The 21,874-nt window shown below is 27.7% G+C and overlaps 3 pseudogenes; 2 read left to right on the forward strand and 1 right to left on the reverse strand.

Moving 5' to 3' along the window:
• Positions 1 to 13,288: 13,288 nt before the first annotated feature.
• LOC149062308 (uncharacterized) lies at positions 13,289 to 15,195 on the reverse strand (annotated as a pseudogene).
• Positions 15,196 to 15,572: 377 nt separating this feature from the next.
• LOC149062309 (uncharacterized) lies at positions 15,573 to 16,188 on the forward strand (annotated as a pseudogene).
• A 3,264-nt stretch (positions 16,189 to 19,452) lies between these two features.
• Positions 19,453 to 19,922, forward strand: LOC149062310 (uncharacterized; annotated as a pseudogene).
• The last annotated feature ends 1,952 nt before the right edge of the window (positions 19,923 to 21,874 follow it).

Here is a 21,874-nt window from a genome sequence, read left to right on the forward strand (position 1 = left end):
TCGTACTCGATAACGGGACACCTGCCGATAATACGAACCGATCCGTTGACCGTTATATGAACGATAAAGAGATCACATAGTACAACATTATAGCTATTGTAATAGTATTTAAAAATAGAATTGTAAAATTCCTATTTGATATTTTCTAATGATTATTGTCACGACGGTGATGTCGTTGACAATGCACCATATCTACATGAGTTGTCTCCGTCTTACTAGTGTGTAACAGCAAATTTACGCTCAGCAATTCACGTTTAGCTCCGTTAGTTTAAAAATTAAAGTGAATTAACCTCTTATAAAATTTAAAGATAAGAACATTATCTGTGTTCGTATTTTGTATCTCTACTTTAAAATCAGAGGGAGTCTTAGAAAAAGCTCTTGGCGATTAATATTATATGTTATTAATTATTATTAATTATTAATTATAGTAGTGATATCTATATATAGGTATATATATTTGTGTATATATTACCGTAAATACCCGATCACTAGGAAAACTTAAGTTTTACTGTTTGTACTCAGTAGGTAAATGCTGAAATTCTTAATTTTATTCGGTCTATTAATAAACACGATGTGTACATCCTAGAATATATAAATTGGCTTAATAAAAGCTAATAAATACACGACGCATAAAATTTAAGCGATAAGCTGCGTAAAAATTATAATTATATATTTTTAAAACAAACTACTGACTGTTATTTAAATTTTTATACAATATAAAAATGCATTTAAAATGCCATAATAGTACAATATGTGCAAATAAATAAAAATTTTAAATAATAAAATTTAAATATAATAAAATTTCTTACCAATTTTACCAATTTTTATAAACAAATAAATAATAATTCTGCCGTTAAATGCATTTTAATCTGTATTTTGTAGTACTTAATGTTCATCATAAAATTTTTTTTAGTATCGGTGCCGAGTGTTCGATAACTTATGCTGTATAATTTACTTATATATTGTAGAAAATCCTAAATTCTAAATTTTCATCATTGAAATATTGTAAATCTTTATACCAATTACAAATTACAACAATATTTTTATAATTAATTACCAATTTCAAATTACTTAAGTGATTGAATTACTGTAATTGAAAAGTGCCCAACCCTGTACTAGGATGTACACAGCGTATTTAATAAAAGCCCAAATAAAATTAAGAATTTCAGCATTTACCGAGTACAAACAGTAAAATCTAGCATTAACTAGTAAAACCTAGGTTTACCTAGTGATCAAGCATTTAAGGTAACATATATATTTGACAAATTTAGTTCTTTCTAATAATTACAATAAAGAAGTAAAAATTGATCTATTGTTCTAATTCATTGACTTGTATCCTTACATATCATAAACAATTCATAATATAAATTAAATTAAATTTTCATAATTATTGACACAGAATTTACTTTATTTTTGTAAGGCCAAAGTCAAAATATTTATATTTATTTATTCTTAAATATAACCTATATAAATATATACAGTGTTGAGAAAATATAAAATATGATTAGTATAATAATTATTGTATTTGTGTTTATTATCAGTTGATAAAAAAAATAATCTCTTTACAATTCAGGATCAGGATAGGCGTTTTTGATCGAATTTGATTAGAGGTAAAAAAAATGGATTAAAGATTGGCACACAACATTTTTTTTGGGTACAATATAATTTACTTGAAAAAAAAAGGTAAAATGTACACTGTACAGTGCATTTTTTAAAGTATAAACGACAAAACTATGATAAATACGGTTGTATTTCTAAAATAACTACAAATAAAGAATTAATATAATATATCATAATCCGAGTAGTCGCCTAGGTTTTTGAGTTATTTCCTAGTCTGCAGCTTGACTAATATTTTCTAGTTTAGTATAGGTCTATTATACATTCATAGTTGTAATATTATTATTACCATTGCCTGGTCATCACTTATATGCGAACTACTAATATCTTAAAGACTTCATTCAAATTTCAGCATATTTCACAGTACACAGTAATAGCTACAGTATAAATCCAAATATAATTTTAGTGTTTGATGATGTTTTAAAAAATATTCAATGATATACTTTAATAAAAGTATAAAACTAAGGAGTACCTGCTATAACTTAAATAGTTACCGAATATGGATAGGTAATAAAGAAATATTCATTAAAAAGCTAAAATAAAATGGCACACAATAAGAAAAAACAACTTAATAAGAAAAATAAAAATATGACGAAAAACGTTTAAAAAAAGTATATAATATTATAATATATGATATATCATAGAAGACTTTATATTTTAATTATTATACACCTTTATAAACCTGGGCTGAAATTAGTATTTATTTTTTGCCTCAAAAAATCTATTATATACATATATATATATATGTGTGTGTGTATATAATCTATCTTCAATTGGAAAGTCATTTCTATCACGGAACGCAATTACCCACACACTTTGTAATGGTAACTTTGAGTTATTGCATTTCCATCGTAAATATGGGTAGAAAATATTTATAATTTACTTTATTATTTTATTAGACATTTATAGTTATGAGAAAATATTATTTACGTATTTTTATAGTATTTAAAGTATTTTCATTTTTCTATAGTTTTCATTATTTTTAATGATTTTGTACTACTTAATTACTACTATTTACTGGCTCGTATGTAATACCGCTGACAAACACGATAGGTATTTACATATTATTAAAGTTACTCATGTCATTATTAAATCCATATATTATAACCATGTTTTGGTCATCTAAAAGTAGTATTGATGTGTATAGTGGTAGTAGCATTGTAGCAGAGAAATGAAAGACAATAATCTCATTATTGACCATCACCTGCATCATCGTCAACAAGTAGTAACTTCTATATAGGTGGTATAATATAATATTAGATATACTTAGGTACATAAGTCTAAAAACGTTGATATGTTTTTGTGATAGTTTGTGCAAAATCCGGTTTAGCTGGTAGGTAAAAAATTATTAACGGCTTCATGGAGGTCATGGTCATCACGACGTAGCGCACGCCGCTCGCTGCTGTCGTAGGTTGTTATCATTAGGGAAAACCGTGGTACCAACGAAAAACAGTGGACTACTTCGTGACTACGTCATAGTCGTCGCCGTATGCCATCATGTTCTAAATAATTATAAAAATTAATTATAAATAATAATATACAATAATAAACTATAATATATTTAATCTTTATATTATAGTGGCAAGGCTTTTTTCATTCTAACGCATATACAAAAAAATACGTTACTTTAACAATTTTACTATAACAAAATAATATTCAACCGAGTATTCAACAGTTTAAAAATTACAACAAGTAACAATAATATAGTTTATCACATAATAATGTACTGTAAACTGATGATTTTTAAATTAAATAAGACAAAATAGGTGCTGTTATATATTGTAGACAGTCGTAAAAATAATATTATTATATATATATAAATGTATATGTAATTTGATTTGTAAAATATTAAAATAGGTCAGTGAAGCTAGGTATTCTAGATGCTGAGGTAGCATAAATATTTCCTATATAACGCCGCCAGATACACGGGCGCGGGCAGTCCCGTTGTAGCTAAGTGATTCGGCGAGAACGTAGGTACGATGGTTGTACGTGTGAAACGGCGACCGCAGTACGAGCTAGACAATCTGAATTTGCCAAGTGTTTAATTATATATGTTTTTATTTAATAAAAGTGTTTACGACCAGAAAACCCGAGTTTAATATCATTATTTCAAAACTTCTTCGTTCGTACCTTTATATTGGAACTGTGCTCAGACACACAGACCTATAGTCAATTCAATGAAGTTTATTTTAAACTGAATAGCGCTACGGTTGTGAGTCTTAACAGTCATTTTCAATATTAGGAAACGGACGAGGAATCGACAAACGCACACCATCATACCTATAAGTTACAAGCGTTAATCTAAATTCATTTTAGAGATAGTTAGTAACTTAGAACCACAATACATCTAAGTTTATAAATTAAAATAATTATTAATTAATCATAGTTAGGTAGTCAATAAATGAATACTCAAATATAACAAATAAATAAATATTTTTTTTTCCGTGCGTCACAAGTTATTAATACATATTCGTACATCACTATATAATTAAGGCGTTTAATTTAAAAATAATTGTATTTTTGTATTGATTTTACCATGATGTGTGTAGTGTGTTTTTTTTGAAGTTAAACTTCTTTACGCAGGGTAGTGAGGAAAAAAACGAACGGGCGGCGGTACGAACGACGGCCGTACGAACGCGAACACGGACATGTCGTTGTGCGCAGCCGCGGACTGCTGTATTTTGTAAACGGCTATGGGTTGTGTCCATAGATAACATTATGTATTATCTATGGTTGTGTCATTAAGCGACAGTATTTTTGGTTGGGTTAAAAGAATACAAAGAATACTCAACAATAATATTAATGAAATAAATATTTAGATAAAAACGGAATGATCGTCCGGGATGATTTCATACGGTCGTCGGGGCGGCGGTGCGAAGCGTATCAGTACGTCATGTACATAATATGACATATTACATAATAATAAGGTATTGGTCACACTACGCCCGATATCGGCCGAAAAACGTTCGGCCGTATACGTCAGAATATATTAATTCTATTGAATCTATTTATAATGGTCACACTAGTTCAGAACAGTGTTGGGAAGGAACTCGTTCCAAAAGGAACGGATTCCTGGAACAAGTTCTTTTTGTAGGAACGAAGCTTGGAACTGCTTCCTTTAAAAATAAAGGAACAAGAAAATGAACGAATTCTTTATTTTGAGGAACGTGAACGAAAATCGCAGTTCCTTGAATTGTATTAATTTATTATTGGCAAATTGATGTCGATAGAATATTATTGTCATAATAATATTATTATGTGTTAAAGATTTAAATAGATTTTTGTGTTTTCCGAATGATTATTACTTATTGGTTATTACGTAACATATTTCGTCGCGTTGACAAAAGTTATCACATGCAGTATGTTATAGTTGCGTTGCCTGCTGTAGTGCTGTTAATATCACGGTCTATTTTGGTCTGTGTACCGTGGTCCGCAGTTAATATTATTTTCTAATAGGTACTTTTAGATAAGGCCGATAAGGGTTACCATTACTATGAATTTGATTTTGATTTAGTACAAGCCACAATAAAATATTTATAACATGTTAACATTTCAATATTTGGCACAACTGCCACAACTACAAGTAATAAAAGTTGCATCTCCATTCTTCATTTTCCATAAATGACAAAAACCGATTGAACATCAGAGACCAGTCTGATAAATAAAGTAAGTGTTGTTTAAATGTTTAACTACTGTTATTCTTATTTTATTAGTTAAAAAGCTTATTGATTAGTAAATAATGATTAGTAGGTAATTACTAATAACAGTAATAACTAAATTGCGTACTAGGGCTCGGATGTTTATAAACTTAAAATTAAAATTTCTGTGATATTTTATGTATTTATGAACTAAAAAATTATGAAATATGTACCTAGGCAATCAAATATGTATTAAAAATTTAAAAATCATCGAATATTAATTTTTATCTACAAATTACAAAATGAAAAAATATTGAAAAAAAATGTATTATACTATGTTACTATGTATCATCTAAAAATATTTGAAACAATCCCAACACGAGAATATTATATAGGTACCCAGTTTAATAATCAATATAATAATATATAGATAAACAATTTATATTTTATGTAAAAAAAGTTTACTATTACAGTTGAAATGTATATTTTAATACTAAATCCTTTAAATATGTAACAATATTCAAAATAAAAATTGTATTCTGTTTCAGTAGACTATTAATATATATACTATTATACTATATAACAGGGATGGGCAACTCAAAGTAACTAGCGGGCCACTTTTAAGTATTTTAAAATCTAGCGGGCCACAGTGCATAGGAAAAAGCAACAAAAAAAAGGTCCTTCAAATTTACTAACATTTATTTTTTACCTTTATTGATTTATATTTACAATTATTATTTAATGTGATACTTGAGGATGAGGTTTTATATGAAGTAATTTGAAAATGTAGCGCGGGCCAGATAAAAAAGGTACGCGGGCCGCCAGTTGCCCATCCCTGCTATATAAGTTTGTATTAAAACACACAAATTATATTTTAAATTCTGAATGTAGCTGTAAATGTATGGTTTAACAAATCATATGTGTGTGTTTTTTAGGCTGTAGATATTTTTTATAGTTGAACATTTTTTGTTGTTTTCAAATAACAATAAAATAACTACAACTGTTATACTATGTTTAAATACCAAAATAAATTAGACTTAAAATATATTCTATAAAAAAAAATGCTGGGTATATTAATTTTCAGATTTTTTGGTTAAATTATGAATTAAATATGAGAAACCTTGTTATAAATTTTAAAAATTAAAAAATGTATACTTTTTATACTATTTTATCATCTTTGATTTTTTTTTTCTATAAAGTCTTATACAAAATTGTTCGTTTGGTTAGGTTAAAAAGTTAAAAATAGATTACAAGATTTTCATAAGTTGTTATTTTAGCTGTATAAAAATATTTAAGACACGTGGGCAGGATTTTTTTTTGAAAAACATTTGAAGTTAAATTGTTTAAAAAAATTGTAAAAACCATAAAAATGTCTTAATTATTTTGTAGTTAAAAATTTAACCTTTATACTGTAACCAAGAAATAATTAATAATTTTAGAATAATAGATATGAGAATGCAATATTTTTTGCAATAATGACCTACCTAACCTACCTATTATTACTAATAGTAATATTAATAAAATATAAAGAATCCTGGATTGTCACACAGGCATATTTTTCCCTATACAAATGTACAAATCATTTAATTCAAATTTAACCCATTAATCACAGTGATCCATTTTACACCTACACTGTACATTAGAGCGGTACACACTTGCCTAACTTTTATAATTTTAAATTAATATTACAATTTTTACATGTTAAAGGTATTGAAACTACAGAACATCTCGAAGAAGATGATCATAATGAAGGTTTTCCTGATCTCGGTTATAACTGCGACGATGATGATGATAATGAAGATAATGTAGACGGTAATTCACCAAATAATATTGATAATTTCTTAAAGGATATCTTATCATTTTGTTATGGAAATTCTCAAACAAAAGGTGATAGATTGTCGGCGTACTATCTACCTGGCTTATCAAACGATATTATAAGAATGTTTAAATATTTTCCATTATGGACTATTCTCCTTACAAAATTGCCACATCAGCTTCAATTGAAAGTGATTTTTCAGAATTAAAAAATAAAATTTTACGTTTTGATACAAAACCTATGACGGTTGATCGATTTATTGCTAAACATTTACAAAGTATTGATAGCAATACCAAACTATTTAGAAGTTCACAGCTGAAGTAAAATAATAAAAGTTTAATTGAAAATCAGAATTCTGAAAAATCTTTAAACAGAACAATGAATATGAATTTGAAAAACTTGAATCGAAGAAAGACGATTATAATGGAAATGAAGATGAGCAGGATGGTGTTAGTAGTTGTGATTCAAATGTGTCTCTTGAATTGGCAGAGATCACAGAGAATTGGCACGGCTTTGGTAAAAATCAAGATATACAACCATTAGAAAAAGAAAAAAGAAAAAGCATTACAAAGTACATGGAATGTACTCCAGAGATTGAAAAAATTTTGAATAAAAAAAATACTCGTTCCCACTTGAATACGCTTCTTTTAAATGGAAATACAACATCTTGTTTGCGTGTATCTCGAAAAAGATATATGGTTTATAACACTTGTCCTTTTGATTCGGTAGCAGCGAAGATATCAATGGCTTATCTTGATAATTGTCAGTACCAACAATTTATGGATTCCACTACCAATGAATATTTGTTCAATTAATCGATGCTAGATGTAATGTTTTGCATTTGGTTACACAACTTATGAACAATGCACCTTCAGCTACAGAAAATATGAAATGTTCTAATGAAAAATGTCACAATGTTGATATCATTAGAACCAGTTCGACCATTATTTTAAGATTGATCCACGGGTTTGAAAACTTGGAAAAATCGTTGGAAGCTTACACTGATTCAGTAGTAAGTGAATGTTCATTGTCTTCATGTTCGGGAAATGTGACGACAACAAGGAATCTCAATGAACATTTGTTCATTGAAACTGATGTGTATAGTGATAATGAACAATTTCCACTAACAAGCTTCCAACAAAGATGTCAAGTTAAAAACTCAAGGTTAATATAATATAAACATAATATTTTGTATCTTGTTATAAATCTGTACAATTTTTAATAATTGTCAAAATGTCTTAATATAAGTTAATTTTTTTCTAGTTACATATTCTATGGAGTTGTGGCTTACGGATTTGATCAATACGTTTCTCACATAAAAAGAGAATAAAAGTGGGAAACGCACAATGACTTATTAAAAAAAGTAATTACATTTGTTGAAGGTAAAAACAGGTTAGTAAATCCACACATGCTCATGTACATAAGAGAAAAAGATTTAACAAACCAAAACATATAAGTGCTCAAAATATGTTTATATTGTTTCATAAAATATAGTAAAAAGTTCTTGCTTATATTTTTATCTAAGGTTTTAAAATTGGATAATATACAAAAACTATAAAGGTTTATAGTTACCTATAAGAATAAACACTTGTTTATTTATTATTTATTATTAATAACATTGAATAAAGGATTATGAATTGTAGAATATTTATATTGTAATTATATTTTTAATATTTTATCATCCTTCATTCCTTCGTATGTAACAAACCAAATGTTTTTTGTATCATTTAATTATTTTAATTTGGTTACCTTTATTTATTTAGAATAATATAAAACATTATAAGATACTTTTGGTTAATAATTATAAATTAATATTACACTAACACATAAAGTCTGTAAAAAATGTGTTAATACAGCAAAGTAAAATTGATTTACATCGATACAAGATATATTGCAAGAAAAAACTGTGGTAGATTTGTATAATTTGGGTAAGTTAATGAATAATTTAACTCAGATAAGTTAAATAAAGAATATTTTTCAATTTAACTAAAGGTAAAGGTCATAGACATTTTTTATGGATTTATTAAGTTTAATTTAGCTAAACAATTACTATTAACTTAACTTAAATTAATTACGTACGCGTATATTAATTTAAAAAAAATGCATTTAAAACTTATTAAAATAAGTGATAACCACTTGGATAGTAATATACCAACGAATATTATTCTGTAGGTATGTAATTTAAGACATGTACGATTGTATTAATATTTTCTATATTTTACAAACTATTAGAACTTATATAAATAACATTTTCTGAATGGTTAGGAAAACAAATTTAAAATTAACATAATTGGGAATATCATAAATCATATAAATTAATTCTAAGTTAACGTAGTTTAAAATGAGTTAAGTTAAAGCTGAGTTAAATAAAAAAGCAAACTAATAAACTAAGTGAACAATTAAAAAAAATTTAACTTTTAATTTATTAACTCGTTAATGCTAAGCTTTGCATATATGGGATGGATGTGAAAGGTCTTGGACACATGGAACTTGGCGATATTCTCAAGATTCTAAGTGAAATCCAGCACTCTTTTTTAATATTCCATGGCAGTATTCCGAAAAAAAACTTAGACACCACCAAATGTTGACGAATCAAAAAAATGACTCCGATTTGGAACCGATCGGATGATATCGGGGTGCAGCGTGAATTTGACACCCCAATGCTATGTTTGTCTGTAGCGCCGTAGAAAATGCGTTGCAAATTTTTTAATCGACGTTGCAAATTGTTGCAAATTGGTTGCAAAAAGATGACACCGATTTGGTTCTGATCGGAAGATGTCGGGGTGCCAACTTCACGTACGTGCAAGATCTATTCTTCAAAAATTTAATCGACAACCAAGACAACCTCATGATCATGATTCTTCTGATGAAGACTCTCCAAAGACAGTTTTAAATTCATTAGAAGTGTCTAAACAACCTTTAGAATCAGTGTCGGTGTCTGATTCAGTGATCAGCTCCAAAAATAGTACATTAGCAGATTTTACACAAGATGGTATAGTAAATGGTAAGTTTTACTAATGCTAAAATATACCTATTGTTAATAGGTATTTATTTATAATAAATTTAAGTCTATGTAACAATAATATTGGTGATGGATATAGAAATGTAATATTTTGTTTTTTCCCAGTGGAATGTTTACCTTGGAGTGGTTTGGAATCATTTTTTATATTCAAAGGAATTAAAGGAAATAATATAATTGCAAAATGTGTTTTGTGTGGTCCATCAGGAAAAGAAATAAGTACAGCCAAAAATACACCGTCCAATCTCAAGCGTCATATCATGGTAAATAAGTAAATAAGTAATAACTATTAACTAATAAGTGTTTGCTACTCACATTACTTTAAAATCTTTAAATACTTGAATTTGTGTATGGAATATTGCAATAATATGTTTATTAATTATTACTATATCTTAACTTTATACAAGAACGAAAATTATAATAAATAGATCAACTTAATCAACCAACAAGTAACTTGAAAAGACGCATACAAAAATGATTTATATTCAACTATTATATCATTGAAATGTTAAATGAAGACAATTATATTTTTTAATTGAGTAGGTATTTAAAATTTATCAGGAAAAACTAATGCAGTAATCCAGTAATGTAAAGATGTAAATATCCAACTTTTTCAATAATGGGCCATTAGTATTAAAATGGTAAATACTTATTAGTAATACATTTAAAATTAAATTATAAAAATGTTGATATCATGTACCTATGTATTAAATATTATAATTATATATTTAGAATAGAAATAACTCATATAAAGTAATAATCTAACTGAATGAAATTTAAAAAAAACTACTATCAAAATATTCAAAATATATTATAAAATACAAATGGTCAAGACATAATTTTGAAGTACAAATAACCATTTTTTAAGTTAAAAACGTTATGGACTTATTGTTACCTATTGGCTATTATAAATGTTTCCTATAAATTATTAATTTTATTAATAAAAATAAATTTTTTTTTAAACTAGGTAATTAGTAGTAAAATCTATCAAACATTAAAGAAATTAATGCTGAGAAAATATTATTTTTTTAAATATATTATAATACTATGTTAAATAGATTACACATATGAATAATGATATGTTATGCTCCATAACTTTTTAGTATAATATTAATTAAAAATTACTAAAAAAAATTAAACTGTTCAGTACCTATTCACTATTCAGTTCTTGTTTAGTTTCATCTTTTAAGTTCTAATTCAATTAGGTATCGTCATTGTTTTTACATAAAAAATAACAATGTAGTAGGTACTCTACTATTACTCTAACTAAGAAAATAACTACGATACTAGGTTAACAAAGGAACGAAAATTGGAACGAGTTCTTTTTTAGAGGAACTATATTTGGAGCGAGTTCTTTTTTTTTTAATAAGGAACAAGAATCTGAACGAGTTCATATTTTAAGAAATGAAGGGGAACGGAACGAGATCCTTTTAAAAAGGAAGTTTCCCAACACTGGTTCAGAATAGTTCGGCCGTATACGACCGTTAACGGACAAAAACAATATTATTTGTTTTTATCGGCCGTTTGAAGCCGAAAATGGATATTTCCTGCGCATCGTTCGGAAATAATACCAATATAGTTGAACAATTTTTATTGTAGTATTATTATTCATCATTTACATCAAACACTAGTAAGAAGACGGTACGTCGCTAGTTTTTGTGTTTCATTAAGTGTTTTTTAATTTAAAAACGTATCTTCGAATTTTGAAATAATGGTTGATTGCGAACGACTAATTAGTTTAGTTTTTGAAAGAGAACCTATATGGGATTCTACTAGCAAAAAACACCATAATAGAGATATAACCAGGAAATTGAAAAAGAAATGCAGGTAAAAATTAAGTAAATATAAAAATAAAAGTACATAAATTTAATTTGAAAATTAATAAAATATTGTAATTGAGATTATTGTTTATTATTATTATTATTATCGTGATGGTGGTAAATCTGAATTAAATTTGATAAATAGATAATAAATAAAATACAAATTTAGGTAATTAATTATATATTATACGTAAAATTTAACAATTTTTACTTTTATTTTATAGATCCAACAGTTGTGAAATAACCTTTAAAAGTATCACGGATTATGTATACTTCCGTTCTTGATCTGTTATTGCGTCTAGATACTAAATGTGTTTCTGAGTTTATAGTTGGGTCACGACGAACCTGCTCCAATAGTGTTTCATATATACCTTATTTACCTATGATAATATTATGCAATAAACATATAGTCTTAATAACTATATCAACATATTCCGCGTTCATTTGAAGTTCGGTTTTTAAACATCTTCATTTCGATACCAAAATTCCAAAAGTGCATTCAATCATACGCCGAGCTTTGCTCAAACGGTAATTAAATGTTTCTTTTGCCGAATCCAAATTTTTATCAAATGGATAGGGTCTTAATAGATACTCTTTCAGTGGATATCCTTGATTACCCAATAAAACAAATGGCATTGGAGTAGTTGTGTTCGGTAATGGTTTGTAATTAGGTACATTGAAGGATTTAGCTTCCAAATTTTTAAAAATATTTGATTCGGTAAATATTCCACTATCGCTCTATTATAAAAAAACTAAAAATGGGATATTTTACGCACAATCAGTTTTTGATGTAATTTAAAAAAAAATTACCATAGATACATGAAATGTTCACCGAATGTATATTCTATAATCCAACATGCAATTTCAAAAAATTTCGACAAGGGGGCTGCAACGTAGCATATTTTAAGGAGTACTATATAGGCAATTCATGTGACATATAAATTAATACAGTAAATGAACATTAGTGTGCGTAATCCGTTATCGCATAATTTGTCGCGCTACCACAACAAGCTTTTTAGACAACACATTATTTAGCTAACTATATGATATAGTTATATAATATAATAATTTTAATAATGTTGTATGAAAAAATATAATTGAAAACAACTAACAAATTGACAATTAATTAAAATAATAATAATATAAAAGTGTATTAACTTTATTTACTTACACACTAGAATATAGTATTACTCATTATACATGTCTGTTGAATTTATGAACAATTATTCTTTTCTTGTCAATTAATTTTGGGTTTAAAATTTCCGGAAGCATACCTATGATTATAATAAAATACAGAGAGAAAAGATTTCATTTTACTTTTAAAAAATGAATCATCTTTTTTTTATTTTTTGGAGTAGTAAACCAGTAAAATTAACAATTAATTATGATGATTATAACTAAATTGATTTAAAAAAAAATTCAAATATCTAACCTTTTGGAGACCAAATTACAAAATATCCATACAGCTTTTGTGCTATATGGAGCTGGCCTTGAACCTGATAAAAATAATTATGGTTTTCTTTGAGAAATAATTCTCCATTTTTCAAACATGCCCATTTTATGGTTCCATTTTTGATTGCTTCAGTGGGCGTCATCTGAGATATAGATGATGGGCACTTAATTTCAACCAAGGTATCAGTATCAATGAGTCCATCTGGACTCGCCGCTAAAAATTGAAATTCTGGATCTATAAAAAGCCCAGCTGTGTGAATTTTTATTTTCATAATATTTTCAAACTCAGAAATAGCAAACGTTTCGTGTTGAATACCATATTTGGTTGACTCATTATCTAAACAAAAATTTTTATATAAATGTAATTAAAAATTGTATTGGATTATAATGTATACTAAACATTACCTTCAAATTTAGTATACAACAAAGATACTAAAACATTGTTTCTACTTGTATTAGGACGTAGTTTACATACCTTCCCAAAGTTTGATGTCGTTAGTCGTATTTGCCTTTCTTTCAACCAGTCTTGACATTGAAATTGACCTGTTGTAGCTTTTGCTATCAGTAAAATTTGGTCCTTAGTTTTTTTCAATTTTTCAAGAAATTCAATTTTTTTATTTTCAAATTCTTGAAGATTCAAGTCCAATTGATGACACTCTAGTTGTGTATCAATATCACCATAATCTTTATCGGGACCACTAAATTTAGTAACTTTACTCCTACTTTTAAAAAGTCGTTTAATAGTGGCTTTGCGTCTAAGATTAATTGTTCTTAACTTTTTATCTATAAATGATTTGATGAATTTTCCGGGGCTTTAGTTCGTAATTTTTTTGTGTACATTGCATATTAATAAAGGTCCTGCATTTTGTGAAATAACCACAGCACTACAACGGGTTTGATAGGAACCTCTCAGTGAAAAATGTATACGTTTCCCACCGACAAATTTGGCGACTAAACTATTGTACCCTTCAACGCAGTTATTATTTACACCGTAAATTAAAGACGAAGAATGATGAGCCAATAAATGCAACGCTGACATAATATCACTGAACAAACCACAGCGATGATCTAAATTTTTTATCTGTTGATGAATTGTTTGATGCTGTTAAAAAAAAAATCTCATGGTAAGACAACAACTACTAGGATAAATAATAATGATAGTTCTATGCAACAGGATAATATCACACCTTTTGAAGATGGCAATAACTATGAAATAAACTTAAATAATATTGAATTCTATGAATTTGATAATTTTAACAATCAGCTGGAACAAAATACTGAGCATCAACATGTTTAAACTATTGAGTGTGAAGAAAAAGGTTTATAGAGTATAGATGAGGAAACGTTGAATACACCTAGCACAATAATTTCTTCAATAACTGAGAACCAAAATATTGAAGTTGTTGAATATGAATAAGACATTCATAACAATTTACAAAATGATGGTAGGAAACGTAATAGAGTTTTAAATCCAAATTCTTGGAGCAAAAATGAAACGTTTTTATGACGCATTGCCACATATGGATGAGATTGTTCGTGAAGCCAAGAAAAAAAGTAAAGAACGAAGACCAAAAAAATACTGTTTAAATTATTTTTTTTAATTGTTGTTTTTTATTATTTTTAAAATACTATTTATAAAGTTTTATTTTAATTTTAGTTGTAACAAAAGACTGTTCAAAAGCAATGTTTAATTTTATTTACCTAGTTTTATTTTATTATAATTATTTTTTAGTTAATATTTTATTTGTTGAGGAACAGCATAATAATAAATAATAATTATAATAATAATAAACATAATAACCTAACCAGCATACAACAACCGTGAAGTGCCATAGGCGCATATACCTACTCGTATGCGTCTTTGCTTGTTAAAATCATTTACTGCCGTTATCAGTACTGAAATGTATACCAATAGATTACAAATTCAAAGACGAATCCAAAGACGTTTAGTAATTTAATATCGGATAAATATCAAAAAAGTTATAAGTAAATTAATTATTTTGTTCCACCAGTGATAACCAAAATGTGCTGTTTATCAATTTTTTGTATAAACGTTATATTCTTCTGATATTATAGTGTGTTTGAAAGTTAATGCGAATATTGTGATCTGTTATACTATTATAATTATTATAGTACTTTATATTCGACCTCTCTGTATTTCGTAATCCTTTCGCTGGCTCTCGTGCATAATATATTGTGTCGTATAATATATGACACCTCTGAATTGTTTGTAATATTTCAAGAATAATCAACTGAAAATGATCTCAGATGAGGACATTTTACTCCACTTAGATGAAATTATTGCAAATGAAGAATCAGAAGATGAATTTATAGATGACATAAGTTTTGATATTGATAATGATGGTATGTAAGTTATATATTGTACATAGTTCTTATGTATTACTATTACTATATTATAATTTGATATTTTAGTTGTTGTAAAAACAAACTAAAACTGTCATGTATTTACTTGTATTTTATTTTGAACCATGTATTTATATATCAAAAATGTGTAACAGATATTGAGGTGACTGAGTCAGTGGTTACAGATCCACCGTCTCCTGATCATTCTCCAATAGTCTAACGTACAATAGCACCAGTTAGGAGAGTAAAAAAAATATCATTACAGACGCCAAATTTTAAATGGAAAACTAAGAAACTTTAGGCCAAAAGAACATTATTTTGACTCATCCAAGGTAAACATTGATAGACAGTTGCATTATGTATGATAATGAACTAATCTATTATAACTAGATCATATTACTTATGATTGTTATGATGTCTTTTTTTTTTAGTGTGGAGTTCAAAAACATGAATTTAGTTTGAACAACGACTCAAGTATTCTAGATTTTTTTGAAGCATTTGTTTCTGAATTTTTACTTGGCAAAGAAGTATTTGAGACAAATGGTATGCTGAACAATATAAACAATCCAATGAAATCGCACATCAATCTAGAGTAAATGCTTGGAAGGATACAAATATCGGTGAGGTGTATACATTTTTAGCAACTAGGTACTATATTAATGTAAAGAAATAAAAAACTTGATATGAAAGACTACTGGTCTACTGACCCATTACTGAGCTCACCAATTTTCAGACAAATAATTTCTAGAAACAGATATTTATTATTACTTCAAATGCTTCATTTCTGCAACAATGAGAATTAAGAAAAGGGAAACCGTCTATACAAATTAGATGTTGTATTAGATGAAATTCGCACAAATTTTAAGGCTGGTATGATGCCTTTTCAAAATATAGTAATTGATGAAAGCTTAGTCTTCTGGAAAGGTAGACTAAGCTTCAAGCAATTTATAAAAACAAAAAGGCATCGTTTTGGAATTAAATTATTTGTCCTTTGTGATGTTGAGACTGACTTCATCCTTGATTTCATTATATACACTGGAGCTGAAACAAGATTACTTCCATATGATGCAAATATTGGCACATCAGGAGCTGTTGTAAAAACTCTTATTGCACCATACTTGAACAAAGGATATAACTTGTATACTGATAACTGGTATACCTCTCCAATATTAGCTCAGTATTTATACAAAAAAAAAAAACCACAATAACAAGAACAGTAAGAAAAAACAGACGAGGGATGCCTGAATTAAAAAATAAATTAGCTGTTGGAGGTGTACAAAGTTCTCATAAAAAAAAATTATGGTTTTGAAATGGGTTGACAGAAGAGAAGTATTCATGTTATCTACTAAGTTTGATAATAAACTAGATGACTCTGGCAAGTTTGACCGAAAAGGGAATCTTGTTAAAAAACCAATCTGTGTTATAAATTATAACTAATGTATGGGTAGCATTGATAAGACAGATATGCTACTAAGTTCAGTAGAATGTGTTAGGAAAACCATCAAATGGTACAAAAAAATGTTTTTTCATTTGATTGACTGAAGCATTTTAAATGCATTATCTGCTTTCAAAACAGTTACTGGACAGAATATGTCAATTGCAAATTTCCAACTTGAAGTAATTCGACAACTATTAGAAAAATATGGTGGTAATACAATAAGCCCCAGAGGAAGACCATGTACTAAAGATCAACCATTTCGACTATCAGCTCGGTATTTTCCATCAGATGTAAAATAATTGGAGTCAGGAAAAGTTCAAACGAGAAAATGTATAGTTTGTAGCAGGAACAACAAAGGAAAGGATACAATGTATATGTGTTAAGAATGTGATGTCGGTCTATGTGTTACACCATGTTTCACCATTTACCACACAAAAAAAAATTATTTGGCCGTGCAATTATTTTAAAATGTATAATTGTAGAAATTTTGTATATTATAAAAAAAAATTTAAAATGTAATGTATGATAATTTTTATAAAACTTTAAAATGATATTATAAATTTTTTGGCCACAATATTTTTAAAATAATTTTGTATATTTGTATATTATACAAACAATTTATTTACTTAACTTTTTTATAATATTACTATTATTATTATAATTACTAGTATTATTATTTGTATTGCATAAAAATAAAAGTTGTGTTATCAGAAGCAAACGCTAAATCATTTACACCGCTAATTGTCACATTCGTTAACATTTTAGAAACCACTTAATGCTTAATTTTAAAAGTACAATAACTTTGGAAAAAAAAGTTAAAAAAATTTTTTTTTTTTTAGTCATTTTATTATTCAATAAAATAAAATGCAAAAATATAAGAAAAAATAAAAAAATGCAAAAATAATTTGGTCTGGCAGGTGCCACTGGTCAAAATTATTCTGGCACTCAAAGGGTTAAACTTGTTATTATTTGTTGAAATAAATTGTTCATTTTTATACCTAATAACAAAAAAGAATTTACATGGTACTTATTAATATTAAAAATGTATTTTATTTTAATGTTCTAAAAAATAAACAAAATATATTTTAAACATTATACATTTTAAAAACCATACATGGAAAATCATTAAAACAACCTATCTCGATATTATTATTTTATAACAACACGTATCTCATTTAAAACCATTATTTTACTTTAAATATAATATTTATGTATTTAAAAAACATTATAAGTACAAAATATACTAATTAAACATTACCAGTACTGAAATTAGTAAGTATAAATCATTTAAATCACGTTATTTGCTGCTCCTGAAAACCTACAAAAACTGAGATACGTGGTGTTGCAGTATATGGTGACGATTTCTCATTATATGGTTTGTACATTCAATTTTAACAACTTTAAAGTTTTGCTATATGTAGTTTTTTGGTGACGCTACTATCACCATCACCGATTAATTTAGCATAAATTAAATTATGCATTGTGATACTTTCTTTAAAGCCTTCCACAGTAATATCTGACTCCATGGATGTAGATGTACTTGACCAATTTTTATAACAAGTATGAGAACGAATTGGTTTTTCAGATTTTAATGCAATTTCACAAATTACACAGTATTTATTTCTTACTCCCATGAATAATACTTTTTTAGTATGGTAACCTATTATAGTAGCGACACCTGATAACGCATTATAGTTGGTCTTATATGAGCGCTTTGACTAAGCTCCGTCAGCAACTACAGTAATATATGGTCTTCCTAGTTCGTCCACTTCACCTTTTTCTAGAGCATTCTTAGTCTCTTCTACTCCTTCAGCCTTCATTTCTTCAAACGCTACTTCATACATAGAATCACTTATTTTACTGTGACATTTTTGATATAATGTATTAGCCATGCTGTCATGTTTAATACTGATGATAATTCTTGAAGTTGCGTAAAGCCTTGACCAGTATTAATCACACCCATCGTAAATGCCATATTGACGTCTAATTTTTTTGGATTTTGTGGATTTTCTGTAAATATATATTTTTTAATCCACAAACATCGTATTTTAAAATGAATGTACTATAGAAACCGTTTCTTATTTCTTGTTCAAATTTCAAATTTGAGAAAGTACAATCAAATGCTTAATGCTTTATGATTTTTATTTCATTAAAAAAATAACCGATGTCCACTAGTCTTCTCCCCGAAGGTTCAGTGATATGGTTCAATAGCATATTACGAGTATCATTTAGAGAACTATCTGGTTTATTTGAAAGTTCGAAATCATTAAATCAATAATACGTTAAATATTTCTAACCCAACGCCTTTTCCTGGAAACGATGATGATAGTTATCCATTTGTAATAGTTGCGGATGAAGTTTTCGGGTTATCAAAAAATATTTTACGGCCTTATGCACGGAACAATTTGAACTATAAAAAAAAATTTTTAATTATCTTTTATCGCCTGCAAGGAGAAATATTGAATGCAGTTTTGGAATAGTATCTAATAAATTTCATATTTTTCACAAACCAATGAATGTGAATGTTGAGTTGGCTGTAAGTATCGTAAAGGCATGCTGTATTCTGCATAATTTTATACGAGTTAGAGATGGATTTAATTTTGAAAACACTCTTAGCATTGAAGGTTTAGAAAATGTGAACGAGGTAAATATAAAAAATAATAATGTGACTAGATGTGGTAATACAATAAGAGACAAGTTCGCCAATTATTTTATAAGTGATGCAGGAAAATTAGAATGGCAAGATAAATGTATTTAATAAAATCTTATTATTTATTATACAGAATTTTAATTTAATTACCTGCTTTATTCTGATCAGCTTTAGACATGGTGTCATATGAGGACACTACTTTTTTTGTCACATCCTCCCAAGCTTTAAACTGCTTTAAATCACGATCTTTGTATTCTTCAACACCAGGGTTCCAAAAATTAGGATGGCCTTGTACCTCAATTATTAAGTGCTCTGTGTCCATTGAGTTCATTGTGAATATAATAGTAATTAAAAAGTACCGTATTATAGCCAATATAAATAACGTAATTTTGAACGCGACGTATGAAACGCGCGCGTTTGATATGCGTCCATGTGAAACGGGCCTTAAGTTGAACTATTTTTAAGCATATGCAATATTTAATCATTATTAGTTTTTTTTAAATTAATATCGATAACAATTTATTTGTTGGGTAGAAGAGTTTGAAAATTTAAAACAAGGACCTATCAGATTGTGACAATAGCAGTTGAAAATTATTGAAAATACATAGGTAGGTGTGATTTTTTTTTATAAGCTTTTAAAGTTCAAATTTTGACTAAATACGTACAAATTAAAGCTATGTTCAAATTATCTTAGATAGAAATTCATAAAAGTTTTTCCTTTTATATCTAGGATTTGGAAATGTAATACAAGGCTCCTAACATATTATTACAATAGCAGTTGAAAAATAAAAGAAATACATAGTCACAATTCAAAGTTTGAACCACTATGGGCTTACACAATTTTTTTTTTTATTAAAAATTTTGTAATTATGGATTAATATTTAATATATTAGGTATCTTACTTGTGATAAAATAAAAGTACATAGTTTTTACAAATAACAATTTTACTTAGTACGATAGTCTTTAAAACAATTTTTGGTTTCATTGAGACACAATGCAACTTCACATATTGAACAGGACCATTTACTGCGATGAGATTCGGATTTAGAACTGCAAAAAGCACATCTACTAGATCCACTTCTTAAAGGCTTATGTTCGGCGGCGTTGAAACGTTTTTCATATATTACTTTGGGCTTATAATTATTTTCAAATTTTATTGGTTTTTTAACTCCGCGTGGTGAAGGCTTTGTATTACCAATCAATGCAGTGGCAACAGCTAAACGAAAATATTTGAGTGAAATGGTTTTTCCTTTATTGTGTGAACTTAGAGTGAATAATATAAATGCATTATGTACAGCGAGATCGAGAAAATGAAAAAAAATCCTCATATACCATCTTTTACTTTTACGATCAATTTTGTACAAGGTCATTAGCATATCAGCCTTATCAACATACCCCATGTGGGCACTGTATTCTTTTACAAGTTGAGGACAAATGATGATTTGACTTGTTCCGTCTTTTTGTTTTCTATTTACATGATTTTCCTGAGTGGGCTCATGAAAGTTCAACAAAAAATGAATACCTTTGTTGTCTTTCCATTTCATGGCGACAATTCCCGTAACTGTTGCTTGCCACTCATATTGACCTCTTGATAATTTTTTATCATCAGAAAATTTTTTTGGAAAATCAATTCTGTGTTTTCTTGTTGTACCGCAAGCTAATACACCATGTTCTAATAAATCAGCCATCAATTTAGGAGAGGAGAAATAATTATCAAAATGCACTATATATTTTTTTCCGACTAAATCATGCACCAAGTCATTGACAACTCGAGCACCCAAATTTTTTTCTTCTATGTTATTAGTTTTTCCGGTGTAAATTTCAAATTGACAAACATAGCCAAACGCATCAGCCATTGTCCATACTTTATAGCCGCGTTTTGTTAGTTTGTTGGGCATATATTGTTTTATACTTGATCTTCCTTTAAATACTATCATCGACTCATCAATTGATTGGATTCTCGTAGGGTTATAACAAGATTTGAATGTTACCGTTAGATTGTCTAGAATGGGTCTTATTTTGAATAGTTTGCCAAAACCGGGTTCATTACGGGATTTTAT

This window comes from Diuraphis noxia, unplaced genomic scaffold, assembly GCF_037042655.1.
Source record: "Diuraphis noxia isolate RWA-SAM2 unplaced genomic scaffold, SU_Dnox_SAM2 contig0001, whole genome shotgun sequence".
Classification (NCBI taxonomy): Eukaryota; Metazoa; Arthropoda; class Insecta; order Hemiptera; family Aphididae; genus Diuraphis; species Diuraphis noxia.